This window comes from Oryzias latipes, chromosome 1, assembly GCF_053564925.1.
Source record: "Oryzias latipes strain Hd-rR chromosome 1, Olatipes_Hd-rR_3.1".
Lineage (NCBI taxonomy): Eukaryota > Metazoa > Chordata > Actinopteri > Beloniformes > Adrianichthyidae > Oryzias > Oryzias latipes.
The window spans coordinates 34540241-34554021 of record NC_136237.1 but is presented as its reverse complement, the minus strand read 5'-3'; the positions used below and the strand labels follow the sequence as shown (position 1 = coordinate 34554021).

At 38.3% G+C, this 13781-nt stretch overlaps 1 protein-coding gene and 1 long non-coding RNA gene across 3 annotated transcripts in view; one reads left to right on the top strand and one right to left on the bottom strand.

Annotated features, from left to right (window-relative positions):
- The window catches only part of ntn1a (netrin 1a), a 69143-nt gene that overhangs the window by 11468 nt on the left and 43894 nt on the right, over positions 1-13781 (top strand). The gene's annotated exons all lie outside the window — the stretch shown is intronic.
- Positions 4428-13781, bottom strand: part of LOC144994861 (uncharacterized) — a 37832-nt gene continuing 28478 nt past the window's right edge. Inside the window, exons 3-4 of the long non-coding RNA XR_013658527.1 lie at positions 4658-4782; positions 4428-4546 (exon numbers count right to left, since the gene is read on the bottom strand). This is a non-coding gene — a long non-coding RNA (uncharacterized LOC144994861). The remainder of the gene's footprint in view (positions 4547-4657; positions 4783-13781) is intronic.

Here is a 13781-nt window from a genome sequence, read left to right as displayed (position 1 = left end):
CTTGCCTCAAAGGCAGAAAGTTTTTTTAGGTTGGAACTGGACAGTACAAGCTGGACTGACCAATTTCAATCACTAAATCAAAAGGAAATGATGAATAAACACAAATTTTTTCCATTATTCTTATGCAAGTTAATACTCACTGTCTGTGACTCACATTAAAACATTTTTTAAAGCACTTGCGACAGATCAACGTAGTTAAACAACTTTGTTGTGCGTCAAACACTCTCAGCTGCCGTCAGACAAAAAATACTTTCCCAGTAGCTGCTCCTGTGTGTCCGTTTCTGCATTCTTGGTGAATAGCTGGCAGTGATTTATCAACAAACTTTGTGTCTTTCCCATATAAGTCATGGTGCAGGCTGTGTGTCTGCCTTTGTGTGCGTCTGTGCATGGCTGTTTACCAGGGGTTTGCAGCACTCTGAGGTAATGGAGGCCTCTTAAAATCATGCTTGTTTTTGTGTGTTTGACCGTTTGTCCATGCAGCCTAGAGTCACAGGCAGCTTTGATATGAATTTCCAGGAGTATTCAGAAGGAAGCAGACGTACACGGCTGCTCAAAAATGTCGCAGTCAGCCAACCAACACCAGCATCACAGAAAAGAATTGTAATAAAATTTAGTGCTGTCATGCAATAATTTTTGACTTATTAATGAATTATGACTTAATTATGATCAGGTCCAGAGTGCTCAAATTTAAAACATCAAAAACAGTAGGAGCACTTACTTTAGTATTGAACACATAACAATGAACAGTTTTCTAAAGTCTGACATGAGCTGAAAACCTCCCTTTTTTCATGGGTTCGATATGATATTCAAATTTTTTGCGACTGTCTTTTTATTTTATATTCTTTAAGCAACAATTATCAAAACCAGAGGAAAAAAGAAGCAATACATTTAAATCTATGTGTAAAGAGAGTAGACAATATGAGTTTAACTGCTTTCATTGACAAAAATGATAAAAACGTTCACAAAATTAATTCTTTTAGATGTACCAGTTAATAGAAATATCTTTTGTATTATTAGAGTTTAATCTTGAAAGGATTTAATGGGCTTCACCATTCACCATTAACGTGTTATTAAAACCTTTATGTCAAATAAAACAGACACGTAAAGTTTCATTTAGCAAATAGTTTGGCTATAGCTTAGCGTCTTAACGTGAGCAGTGGTTCACCTTGTTCTCACCGGAAGCCAGTCATCAGCCAAGGTGCGGTTCAAAGCCTAACAAGTGAAAGTCTAAAAATGAATTTTATTTTAAAGCAACTTGAATGCAGAAACAATAATGTTATAGTTTAAAAATTAGATTAACACGAATAAAAAAAATGTTTTCTTCTGTAATTTATTATCTACGATTAACACCCATATATTTTGACAAGTCTAATAATTTAATTATTAAAAAGAACAGGAATCTGCGTCTGTATGTTTTTTGCAGTAATATCCAAATCTAAAAAGAGAAAAATAATCCTATTTTCTTTGATTTTATTTTGTATCGTACTCTTACAGACGCAGAAAAAAGAAGCCATGATGAATCATGCATGTGTCCATGTGTCTGGTTGTGTGAAGTGGAATGCAGCCCTCTGTGAGGGTAAAGTTTGTGTGGGGGGAGGGGGGTCATCTCAATTTGCCAGGGGTGATCCCAGGTTAATCCATCACTCATTTGTTATAGCAGATAAGACACAGAGTGGGGTGAGGGGCTGTGGGCTTTCACTTTCTCGCCGTTTCTTTCCTTCTCTCAACGTCACCTTACAAAAGCTCTCCCAATACCTGCCCCCCCCCTTAAAGTAGAATGCAATATTATATATATATATATATATATATATATATATATATATATATATATATATATTCAGTTCTACTGGGACAAAGTCTGTTTGCTTTGTTTTTAGCGTGAAATTCTTCGAACAATTGCATGAAAACATTAAAGTGGTCCCAGCTCCTTTGCTGTTTCCTTCTCCAACAGCTTGGTAGCCCCGCTGCCTTTAGGACAAAGCAGCCAATTAATTAAGGTTGGTATCCCGCTCAGAGCAGCCACAAAAGCACTGGCTTCAGCTGATTGAGCACCCTGGTGAGGCCTATTTTAAAGACAGAAGAGGGAAAGAGGTGAGCTAAAAAAGAAAACAAATGAGGAAGGATGACAGGCATAAAGAAAGTGGCTTGTCATTACCTGATCAGCAATGGCTACCCAAACTCTCACCACATGTACAAACTTACGTCACTTCCTCTTTGTGGCCAACAGTGCGACATTAACTTGACATTAACAACATTAACTAGCTCCCGTAATTTGTCTTTTTTTTTGTAAGGTTGTTCGTCCAAGATTCTTAAACTTGTAATTCACTGTTGAATTATTAAAATGAAAAAGATATGTAAAAAAAAGACCAGCTCCCAGTAAATTTCCAGACATTTCTGCCTCCGTTATGACAGTAATTTAAACAGTCGATAACTCTGCGGTCAGAAGATGAAATATTTTTAGTCCTTTAGTAGTGCTTCGCAGGATCATGAGGTTCTGATCCTAAACATTTATTCTTTCTTTTGTTTTTTTCAACATCAAAATAAACATTTTCATCATCATAAATATTTTAAGAGGTAATTGTTGTTATTTACATCCAAAGACATACTCTAATCGTAAAAGGCTTAAGCGGAAGTAGAGGCAAAGTGGGATCCAATCGTTTCGCTGTTACAGACAAGGCTCCTAATGCTATGTTTGCAACCAATGCGATTCACGCATCAGATTTGCTTTTGCACCACTCTTTGGTGGTCTGTCAAATTCTCTGTTCGACGCTTGTCCAAAGACGTGTTCAAAACCTTGGCTCTCCCTCTGAATGTGGGAGGAGTTACTAATTTTATTCTCATCAGTATTGACTGTATACCTGTATATCACGGAAGACATAGATGATGTTGAGAGATCAAATCTATGTATTTTAAAGAGCTCTACAGGCCCGTACACACCGGGACGAATATTCGCCAGGCGTTATTCGCCAGCGTTTTTCGCCACGGTTTTTGTGTTCACACCCAGGCGATTTTCGCTGACGATGAGCCGAGCGAACATGCAATTTCATTCCCTGACATTAGATGGCGCTTAATGTATACAGAAATACTCCTGTACACAAGGTGGCGCTGCGCAACTTTACGCTTCTTAAAGTCGCTTTTCACTCAGAAGAAGAGGGCAAGTATTTACGCGCTTGTCAGAATAATACAAAGAAAACATGAATATTTCAAGCACCGGTTGCTCCAACTGGTGCTTGGTCCGGGGATATTTTAGAATGTCCGTCATTATTTCTTCGCGGCAGTGTAGACGCTACTTGGCGTCTATCTTCTTCGCTGGTATGTGTTGTTAGCAAGGCAGTTTTGTGTTTGAGCGCCCCCAAGTTGTGTTTTACTGTAACTTCAGAAGCTCCAGTTACGTGTGCAAAAGCGCCATTCTCATTGGTCGAATAGATTTCGACGCGAGGCGTCAAAAAAAAAAAAGGAACCCGAGGCGTTTTTTTTTTTGACGCTTTGACGCATGGCGTTTTTTCGCGTCCGTGTGCACACTTTCATTGGTGCCCTTTGTTTAGTCACGAGGCGTTAAACGTCGGCGAAAATCGCCGGCGAAATTCGTCCCAGTGTGAACAGGTCTTAACACAGCGTCGGTAAACACGTCAAAATGTCAGAGTTCATGGAAAACTCCCAGTAAGATTCACCATCTACTGCAGGAGCTCCATCTGAATGACGGCCGCTTTCAGCTGAACTTCTCTGAGCTTCAGCTGAGACCCTTTTTGAGGATTTCCTGGCCCGAAATAGTCCAAGTCGGGAAAAAATAAATATAATTATACAGTGTTCCCCCGCGTACTAGTGTTTCAGTATTCAGAGATTTTCTTTTAGTCATGTGACTCCCCCAGGTTTATCACAAAAACTCAGTTCAAGAGGCTTGTATGAGACTTTTGCGTCCAAAGGAGGTCCTGCGGGAGAGGAGGAGAAGGAGAACGGAGATGAAGAGCACACTGGCTCGTCGGCTTCCTGGAAGGACATTCTTTGACCATTGGTTCTCCGTTTTCGCGGATTTGTGGGTGTCTCTGGTCCACAACTCCTATACTACTGTAAAATCAGAGGACCTTTTTATCATTGACTGAATGCAAATAGGAAAAATATCTTAAAGTTCAGGAGGAGTACGATCGGATTCTCCTCCATGTTGGTTTTGGACTCCACCTGCTGATTACTTTATCAGTGCGTCACAAATTCTTCGGCAAAGCTCAGAAATTTGGACTTGCGCCCGAAACATGTTGCCACGACACCGCAGCTCCACGTCCAAAGCACGCCACAGGACTTCTGATCACATCTGTCTATTGACTTAACATTGAAACTGAGGCACAAATCTCGTTCCGTGTGAACGCAGGTTCAGTGAGCATGCTCCTGAGAAATCCCGTTTGAATAGCTATCTGCTACTTGGTCTTGTGATTGCAGAACGAGTCTTGGTTTCTGGGAGATGTGTGTCGGTGACAGCACCCTCACCCCCTCTCTGGCTGACCAAGTCTTCAGATTCTCGTGTGAGTCTTCAAATAACACAGCCTTTGTAGCTCTGGAGAATGACAAAGCAAACAAATGGACCAAATTACAGGCTTGATAAGGAAATTATTAGGAAATGTAGTCATTACAGTTAATATTTGTGTTATGAGATGAGCAGTCAAACTTTCAAACGGTGACCCTTTAAGGGTTTCCTTTCCCTTCATTCACGCTCAGAGCTGGAACTGTTTGACACGGGGAAAAGCTCACTTGGCCTCAGTTTCCCTCGCAGGATCTCTGGATCTTGGTCTCCTGGGACAAATTCAGATATTATGTACCAGGTTTCTATAGATATCCAGATGTTCGGCTAAAGATGAAAGACAGTTGACCGCTTCTTTCCTTCGTTTAAACTTTTACTTTTTTTTTAAGTTTTATTGACCCTACTTTGTTTTAGAATATTTAAAAAAAACAAAAGGCTTTATCTTTAGAATCTTTTTATTAATAAAATAATTACAATTCATACATTTGCAACTTTTTTTATTGCAGGTTAGTCGTTACACTTTAAGCGGCTTTAGGCAGATAGTTTGGGTGCTAAAATAGACAATAGTAACCGATGAAAAGATTTTTGAAAACGTCTGACTTTTTTTTTTTTTTTTGAATTGGAAAAGATTAAACACTGTTATTACAAATGTTTACATGCATTTTTACATAAAAATATAACTGACCTTAAAACCTCAACACTGGTTTTGGAACACTTACAGTTTCTGTCATGGGTGTTAGGTTGTTCAAGGACTTTAGCTCAGGAGACAAGTAGCTGTCCAACTGTTTAACTGAATAAACCCAAGACATTGGCTAAAAATTCAAACTAAACTTAAAATACTAAGAAGACAGAGCTGAGGGGACAAAGATCTGGCAGGACTAAACTAAAACAGCGCGTGATGCATGCGTGCTGATGATGATCCATAAACACGCAACAGCTGTGGCGATCACAAACTCAAAGCAGGTGTGCACACGACAGAGAGGCACGAGATAAAATAACTAACAAGGCAATCTAAATGCAGAACTAAACACTTAAGATGAGAAATGAAGAATACAAAAGTCAGACTTTCACCGCATTGAAACACTAACAGCAGGATCTCCATTTTTAAACAAAAAGAGTGTTGAGTTTCTATGGGTGGTTTCCATAGCAGTGGGCGGGAAATTAAATTGACCCGGAGACCTTAAAATAAACAAAGTTCATTGAAAATAATAATAAAGAGTGAGGCAATCATATTAAAAGATTTACAAAAAACTGGACTAGTTAAAGTCCCACTCCAATCATCAATTGATCTATTGCAAAAGCATTCCCAGTGGTCTTTTAATTATGATTATGCCACTTTAGCCGAAAAAGAAAAAAAAGCTGTCATATTCTAATCTGCAGAACGGCAGTAGTTCATTCAAAGTAGTTCATACTGTTTGGAGTTTCTACGTCACGGTTACAAGCTTTTCCAAATGCCTTTTTTTTGTCTGCTCGTGATTCACAAGGGTTTTAATAAAGAAATACTCAAAAATGCTATTTTATGCTTAATTTTCTTTATGTACAGTACAGTATATCCTCCAACATCAGAAAAATGACAGAAGAATATGTAAAAAAAAACACCAAAGGCACAACTCTCGTTGGAGTGGGTCTTAACGATAAAAGCACAGAAGTAATAGTTGACCTCACCAACATGACGCACTTAGGGTATGTTTACACCAGAATAATCTTTGGTATGATTTTGGAGGACTTGTTTAAAAAAGATGTCATACTGCCACTTAATTTGTTTTGCATTCACAGAGCTCTTTTGAGAGCAGACAAAGCTTGTTCAAGATGAAACAGTTCCAACAGTTTCACGGTATTAACTGCTTCTTCGTTTTGCAATGTTGGCTGTTTTCTTTTTTTGGTTACTTGTAAAACACATTTACGTAATTTAGTTTATTTCAGCTCCTGCTTCACCATCAAGTCATTCAAGTTTCTTCCTCTCAAGCTAACAATGGTTCACTAGTTTGATCTGGACCAAAGTCTATCACCAGAGATTTTATTCTCACTTAACAAGTTAGACTATCCAAGGAAATGCAGTGTGAACGCAACATTATGGCTGTTAACGTGTAAGAGTTTGGACAATCAGATGGTGATTAAAACTATCAAACCTTTAAGTATAATCATCCCTTTTCCCTCATTAAGAAAACAAACCTTTGACCGATCATCCTATTATCGAACATCAAAAATCATCGCCGTCGTTCTATTTTCAGAACCTAGTTACCTCCTTTATTTTCTTCTTAGCTACCAACTCTAGCTTTTTCTGTTTGTAATGGCAGACTGTGTCAGGTTAGTTGAGATTTTCAGACAGGGATTTTTTTTCTGACTTTAATTGTTCCACTTCTCTTTAACGCTTTCCTGTAAGATTGTGTAAATAATCTTTCACACTGGATTGAAGACGGCCAAGAATTTAGAGCGTTGCAGATGTTCATCAACTACCAGCACCAGTCAAAAACAACTGTTGGGTTATTTGGGAGCCTGAACTGTTTCTCTTCACATTGGCACAAAGTTTAAGAAGGCAATCATCCTTTTTTATTTATTGTTCTGGGGGAACACTTGCCCAACTCACAGATATGATTTAGGAGAACACGTAGTCACATGTGAGGGCTTGGGGGAAGAAGTTGTTACCACAGCTGTCAAAGCCTAACAAGCTTTTGATAAAAAACACATTTAGACATTCATTTTATTAACACTTTTTTTGTGTTAATAAAGTTGTTCCTTGTAGAACAACTGCAATTTTCACACAAAACCAGGCACCTCTAATTGGACACACTGTGTGATGGTGATTATAAGGTTTCAGCAGAACTGTTTTAGACAGCAGACTCTGTCAGCAGAAAAAGACTGTTTCTGATATGTCGATCTACTCTGCAGACATCTAGATAAGTCCAGTTTAATCTAAAAAAAAAAAAAGTGCTGTCTATCATGAAAACACGGGAAACTTTAGGATATATTCATTTGATAGGCAATGTTAGCTTTTGGTTTTATTTGCACTTTTGCAAATTTTTGTGGCTACTTTAAGGTTGTCTCAGAAAGATCCACCCAGTAAAATTAACTCTTAAATAGCTCTTTCACCATTTGTTATAGTTATTGAAGAGTGTTCACTGATCAAGTTCTTCCATTAACAGTTGTCTTTTTATTTTATTTTAGATGACATTGGGCTAAATCTTTGGAAAAATATTTTCAAACTCGCAGTAATTAAAAGATAATCAATACTTTAAACATGTTTGAGGGATTAGAGATTCATTGGAAAACACATATAAGTATCATCAGAAGGATAAAAAATCTTGGAGAAAATCCAGCGATACTTCACCTTCACGTAATATAGTGATGCTACAGGAAAGGGAAAGCTAAAGGTTTTGTAATGCAATATTAGTGTATAGAGCACATGCAAAGGAGTTCATCTGTGGCTGCAATGGCAGCAAGAGTGACAAGCATTTGGCCTTTTTTATGATATCAATGTAAGATGCTATTGGACCATCTTTCAGGACCTAAAGCTTGGTCACATGCATCTGTAAAGGCGCTGTAGATTTTTGGGTTGTCCGGGCCCATGGAGGTCCGTAAACAGGAGCGGCCTCATCCTTTGGAGAACACAGGTGTGTCTTGCAGTTTAAACAGACACTGCAAGGGAGGTCATGAAAATGAAAATTGTGATTGTTGATCATGTGGTAAGAGTATCATGAAGTATTTGTAAGGATATTGGAAGTCACGCACACTTATGACACACGAGTGATGCTGCTGAGCTCCATCATTAAGGTGCGTGCACTGGCTCTTTACTGACTGTTCACAAATTGAGCATGCATGGGTGTGCAGGTGATACCTTAGCGTCCGTAGGATGCTCACACAAAATACACTAATTGTCTCTGTGCAAGAAGTGTACTTCACACTAACTTACTCTTGCTTGCTGAATAATATCAATCCCCTGCAGTATTCCTGCATAAAAAAAAGGGCACAAATATTTTTGCTGCATGGACTCACTGAGGGGTCTACAACTTAGCCATTTCATGCGGGCCACCTATATACCCCATCTAGCAGCAAGGCCAGTTGTGACTAAGGGTTTACATGGTTGAAGGCAATGCCATCAGCTCCACATTTAGAATGTTTGGAGTTAGGAGTCTAAATAGATTGGAGAAGAAGCAGCATCAATACATTCTTTGGTCATTTCCCTTACTATTGTGCTTGCCTCAAATAAATAAAAAAATCCTAAAAAACAATTAACCTGATATTTGAATTGTTTTCACAGCTTGTGCTTACTACTGCAATCATTTTCTAATGTCACATTATTAGCCCAGGAAAATAGAGATTTAGTTGCGAAATGCTCCATTTACTCCTTGTGTGTCATTTGTTTGCTTGCTCTGGCAAAGACCGTTCCTCTCACTAATTGCCTTCTGCTGATGACTAAATTAGAATGAGGTTTTGGTTTCTGGATCTTTTCCTCCATCCCAGTTTCCCAAAGTTGTCCTTGAAACCAAGTCACACTCTGATATGGAAAAATTCCAGCGCTGCATGTTTTTGTTAGAAAACTGTTTTAGCCCAATGAAATCCTCAGCTAGCTATTGTTGCAACAATGCAGCTGGACCAACGCTGCATTTAGTTGTTCATGTGTGCACCAGCGTACATGGTTTCCTGTGTGCGCAAGGCCGCATTTCACACTCAATTGAAGGCACATTGCCACGGCGGTGTTGGGCAGCGGTTGTGGTTCTGGAACTGGTACAGTACAAACATTTTTGCTCCATCGGTGTCAGAAACAATTGGCATGGACTGAACCAGCTGCTGCTGCACTTGAGAATGCACAACCACTATGTAATGGTACTCTTTTGTAAAAAACAGAAGTGGATTGAGGAAAACATCTGAGATATTGTAAAAGGATAAAAATGCTTTTTTTGCATTATGGTCCTTAATCCTGATCCTTAATTGGTCATATGGCCTTTTAAGGATTGTATCACAAAGTACTTTAATATTAAACTTGAAATTTCAGCAAAAAGATTGTAAACTTGAAAAATTAAACTCAGGTGGAAATTGAACCTGCAATACTCCAATCAGAGGTCGACCGCTCTACCATTGCACCACGGCCCCACTACACTTCTGTTAGGACATAATATTTCCAATTGAGTAATGGACCTAAATACAAATGTTTATATCATTTCATGGTTACATTTTGAACTGCAAGACAAAAAATATTTTGGACAAGAAAGCAGAAAATCTAGTTTTTCAAAGATTTGATATTCACTCTTAAAATTGTACAACATTTTTCTAGGTTTAACGAATGAATTAAAACTTTTTTGAATAAATATTTTTTTGTAAAGTAGCTTTATTGCAATGTTATGACCTCATTAAATATTTATTTTATTAATAAATGTTAATGAATTTGCCCAGATTTTTCCTGCACCTACACAATTTGTTCAAATGATATTGCTTGGAAAAGTAGAGCTCCTTATTTTTCAAACAGGTTTATTTGGATTTAATTGTTAAAAAAAAATAGTTTTTTAAGGTTCAATAATTATTAGCAGTGTCAAAGGTTTTGAAAGCCACAGCAGGCTTGACGAATATCCAGATGTCTTTGTAGTCAAAATAATTGGCACAATGTCAGCCTGATATTTGCTACTCTGTAAATTAAATGATTGAAGTCAGTAAATATTGATTTACTGAAAAAGCTTGATTTCTTGTGCATTTTAATTTTTGCTAATACCTAAATGGCTCTCTTCCCCAAAGCCTACAAGCAAATGGATCTTCATACAACATTTATGCTACTTTGACTGTGAAGTCCTGAGGAAAAAGGCTTCAACTTTAGCTGCTTGTTTCTGGTTTGCACTGAAGATCCAAACGTTCATTAAAACAATCTGGTCTGACTTGAGTTTCTGTGAAAAAGAAATCCGACACGGGATTGTCTTGAATTATTAAGACCTACAAAAGCCGAGATTCAAACACAGATTGGCTTTTGTCTTTTAAACCTAAGGAAAATATATTCCAAAAAAGTCATGCATATGGATGCACACGCTGGGATCATTTTGATCCCTTCTTTCTCTGGGAAACTTCCAGCTCCATTTGGCCTCCTCACTCCTCTGAATTTATTGTAATGTGAGGAAACATCAGATTTCATTTTTAACAAAAGCACCATGTTTATTTTCATGTTGAAGATTAAAGGCTTTACTCCTCTGTGAAGTCAAAAAGGGATTAAAAAAATTGCTATCATAAATGATCAATCACTGGTTCTAAAAACCATTTCTGTATTTCAGTTTTAGCCACCTACATAACATCAGAACGCTGCATGTTTTAGGTTATGACCGTGTCTTTTTCGTAATCAACACCCTGACAGACTTTGAAAAGGATTTCCAAGAAAAGTTCATTATTCGACTGAAGTAACGATCTCAGTCGATACAGAATTGTCCTCTATCATGAGAAAAATGCCACAAGACATTGTTAAAAACACCCAAAACATGATTTTCATCAGAGTGGGTCGTTAATGAAGAATGAAATGTCTTAATTTATAATTCAAGGTAACGAGGTAAGGGCTGAACCCGTTTTTATAATGACCTTATTGTTCATTTAAGCCAAAGGTGACCAACAGGCGGACCTCAGTCTGGATTCAGACGTTGTCCAATATGGACCCTAACAAACAATCATGAACAGAATTTATTGAATGAAAACTTGATAAGGCTTTGCGGACTTACAGCCGTGCTTTAGCTGAGATCCGCAGACCAATCAGACGTAATAGTAGTCAATGTGTTGTTTACAGGAATTTAAAACTGAGCAGACTGGGAAATTAGAGTCAACCCCCCCCCTCCCCCCAAACATCAAGAAAATAGTAAGAAATCACGAGACATGAAGATAATGATTCCGAAAACAGCAGCAGGTTCTGGAGAAAGTTTAGGGAACAGATGGAGAAAGGAGATTACGACAGCTACACCGAGCTCATAACCCTTGTGCTATCTTAGATGACCCCACCCTTACATTGACGTGTTCTCCCTACCATGACAAAGGTGGAAAAAGGTGGAAAGATTTCATGTAATCCATGGACACCAGTGAAGATCACAAATCATTGAAGAAAAAAGGTTCAGAGCACTGTCTAGTGGGTCTAGATCAGTGTTTTTCAACCTTTTTTGAGCCACGGCACACTTTAACCTTGACAAAAATCCCGCGGCACACCAGCAACCCCCCCCCCCCCCCCCCCCCCCCCAAAAAAGCAGAAACTCATAGTCTGTTTTGATCTACAGCCCCCCCCCCCCCCCCCGGCAATCTGACGTGCATTTTTGTGATAAAGTTGCAGATGTTTTTTCTAAAAGATGTAATAAAAGTTAAGTTACATACAAACTGTATGTTCGTTGTGGTTTCAATCCGTGTAACAAGGACGACTCATTGTACGCTAAGGCGCTGTCCCTTTAAGCCAATGCATCATGGGAGATGTAGTGTGAATACGGCGAGAAAACGGCAGAAAGACTAGCGTCTCTGAGCTTCATGGTTTTGTTCACTTGTTCCACGGTCTGATACCGGATTCTGTGGAAAGCTACACCGCTAAAGACGAGCTTTAGCTGGTGATTTTGTTGGAAATGAGTGAGTTATGAGCTAAATTGGAACAAGGAAGTTTAGACTTTAAACACTTCTGATTGGTCAGACTGATGACATGTGATTAAGCCTTCAAGAATGATTGGTGGAGTCGTGGAGACAGTAAAAGCTGCGGGACTTTTCAGAAAACAGTTATAGCTGCAGGTAAATCGCGGTGCCGTCATTCTTATCAAAATGTCTTTAATAGAATCAGTTAAACACAAAGAAATAAGTATTTTATGATCTTTCATATTCCTAACTACTCAGTGTTTTATCAGGACCTGTTTGGATGAACAAAGAGCTGATTTCCTGGAGATGGTTAATGTTTTTAGATCAGTTAATGAGGGCAATTTTCCACGGCACACTTGACCATCTCCCACGGCACACTAGTGTGCCGCGGCACACTGGTTGAAAAACACTGGTCTAGATGACCCAACTCCCAATGTTAAAGTGCTTGGGATAGCACAAGGGATAAAGGGAGTTTGACCATCAACACAGCAAGACATGGTCAAGAAGAAGAAAAATAGGAAATTAGTGTTTTATAAGACAGCCAATAGGCGTATTTAATCTGGAATGGACAGACTCGGTTCAGATCAAACTTCACTTAAACCAACTGTATGATCAGGAAACGGTAACACTGGTTTTTATTTTAATGGTTCCTCACAGCAAACCTGAACTTGCTGTCTTGGCCCTCAGAATAGTACGATTTGGTTCTATATTTTAGATGGAAAACAGTTGCGATGGATTTAGTTTTCTCTGGTAACACACACAATCTTACAGATCTGTTAATGTGGATAGGAACATTTGACAGGGTTCCCGCTGGGTCTTAAAAAGTCTTAAAAACTTTGAAAATTTGTAAATAAGGCCTTAAAAAGCATTAAAAACAGTCTCAAATGTTGACATTTTTGGTCTTAAACTGTGCTGTTGAAAACTTTTTCTGAACAACTTTTCTGGTCTAAAATTGTATTTCTTAACTATGATTATGTCAGTAAAGCACGTTATGCACCATCACCCTGGATGCCAACCGATGACAAATAAATAAAAAAGAAGAAAAGTAGACTTAAAATCAACCAAAATCCATCATCTTATCACTTGCACCTGGTTTTAAGGCTAAATAAAAAAAAAAATCAATCAATAAATCCCAAGATAAATAGCTCCTGATTCATCTTAGCATAGACAGTTTGGGACCGTTGACAATGGTGGCTTTACTGTTTATATTCCAGCTTATGGAATAAATAATATCTCGAAATTCCTGCTGCAGTCATTCCGACAGGTTCAAAGTTTTATAATTAAATAATATGTCACTTTTATTTCAGACAGAATGGGGAAACTTAGCAACTGAGCTACTTCATTCAAATGAAGAACTGGGAGCAATCCTGTAAAGTGATCAAAGTGTCTAAACCCACATGTGTATTCCAGCTAACTGAGCTCTTATTGTGACGAAAGAATGGGTTCATTTTTTGGGTAGAGTAAAAAGATTTACTTTTTTGCACTCCATCTCTTCTCCACTCCCCTTAAATCAGTACAACAACTTTCATTCCTTCTCTCTTTGATTGTTCAACCCAAGAACCTTTTCATGGCTTGTACGTGTTGTCCTGTCTTCAATGTCATCTGCAGATGGGAAAGTCTGGTTCCCCTGGAGTACATGAGGAATCCTAACAATGGTAGTGTAACTTATAGGAGAGAAAAATTATGTAAGACCAATGTGTGCTCT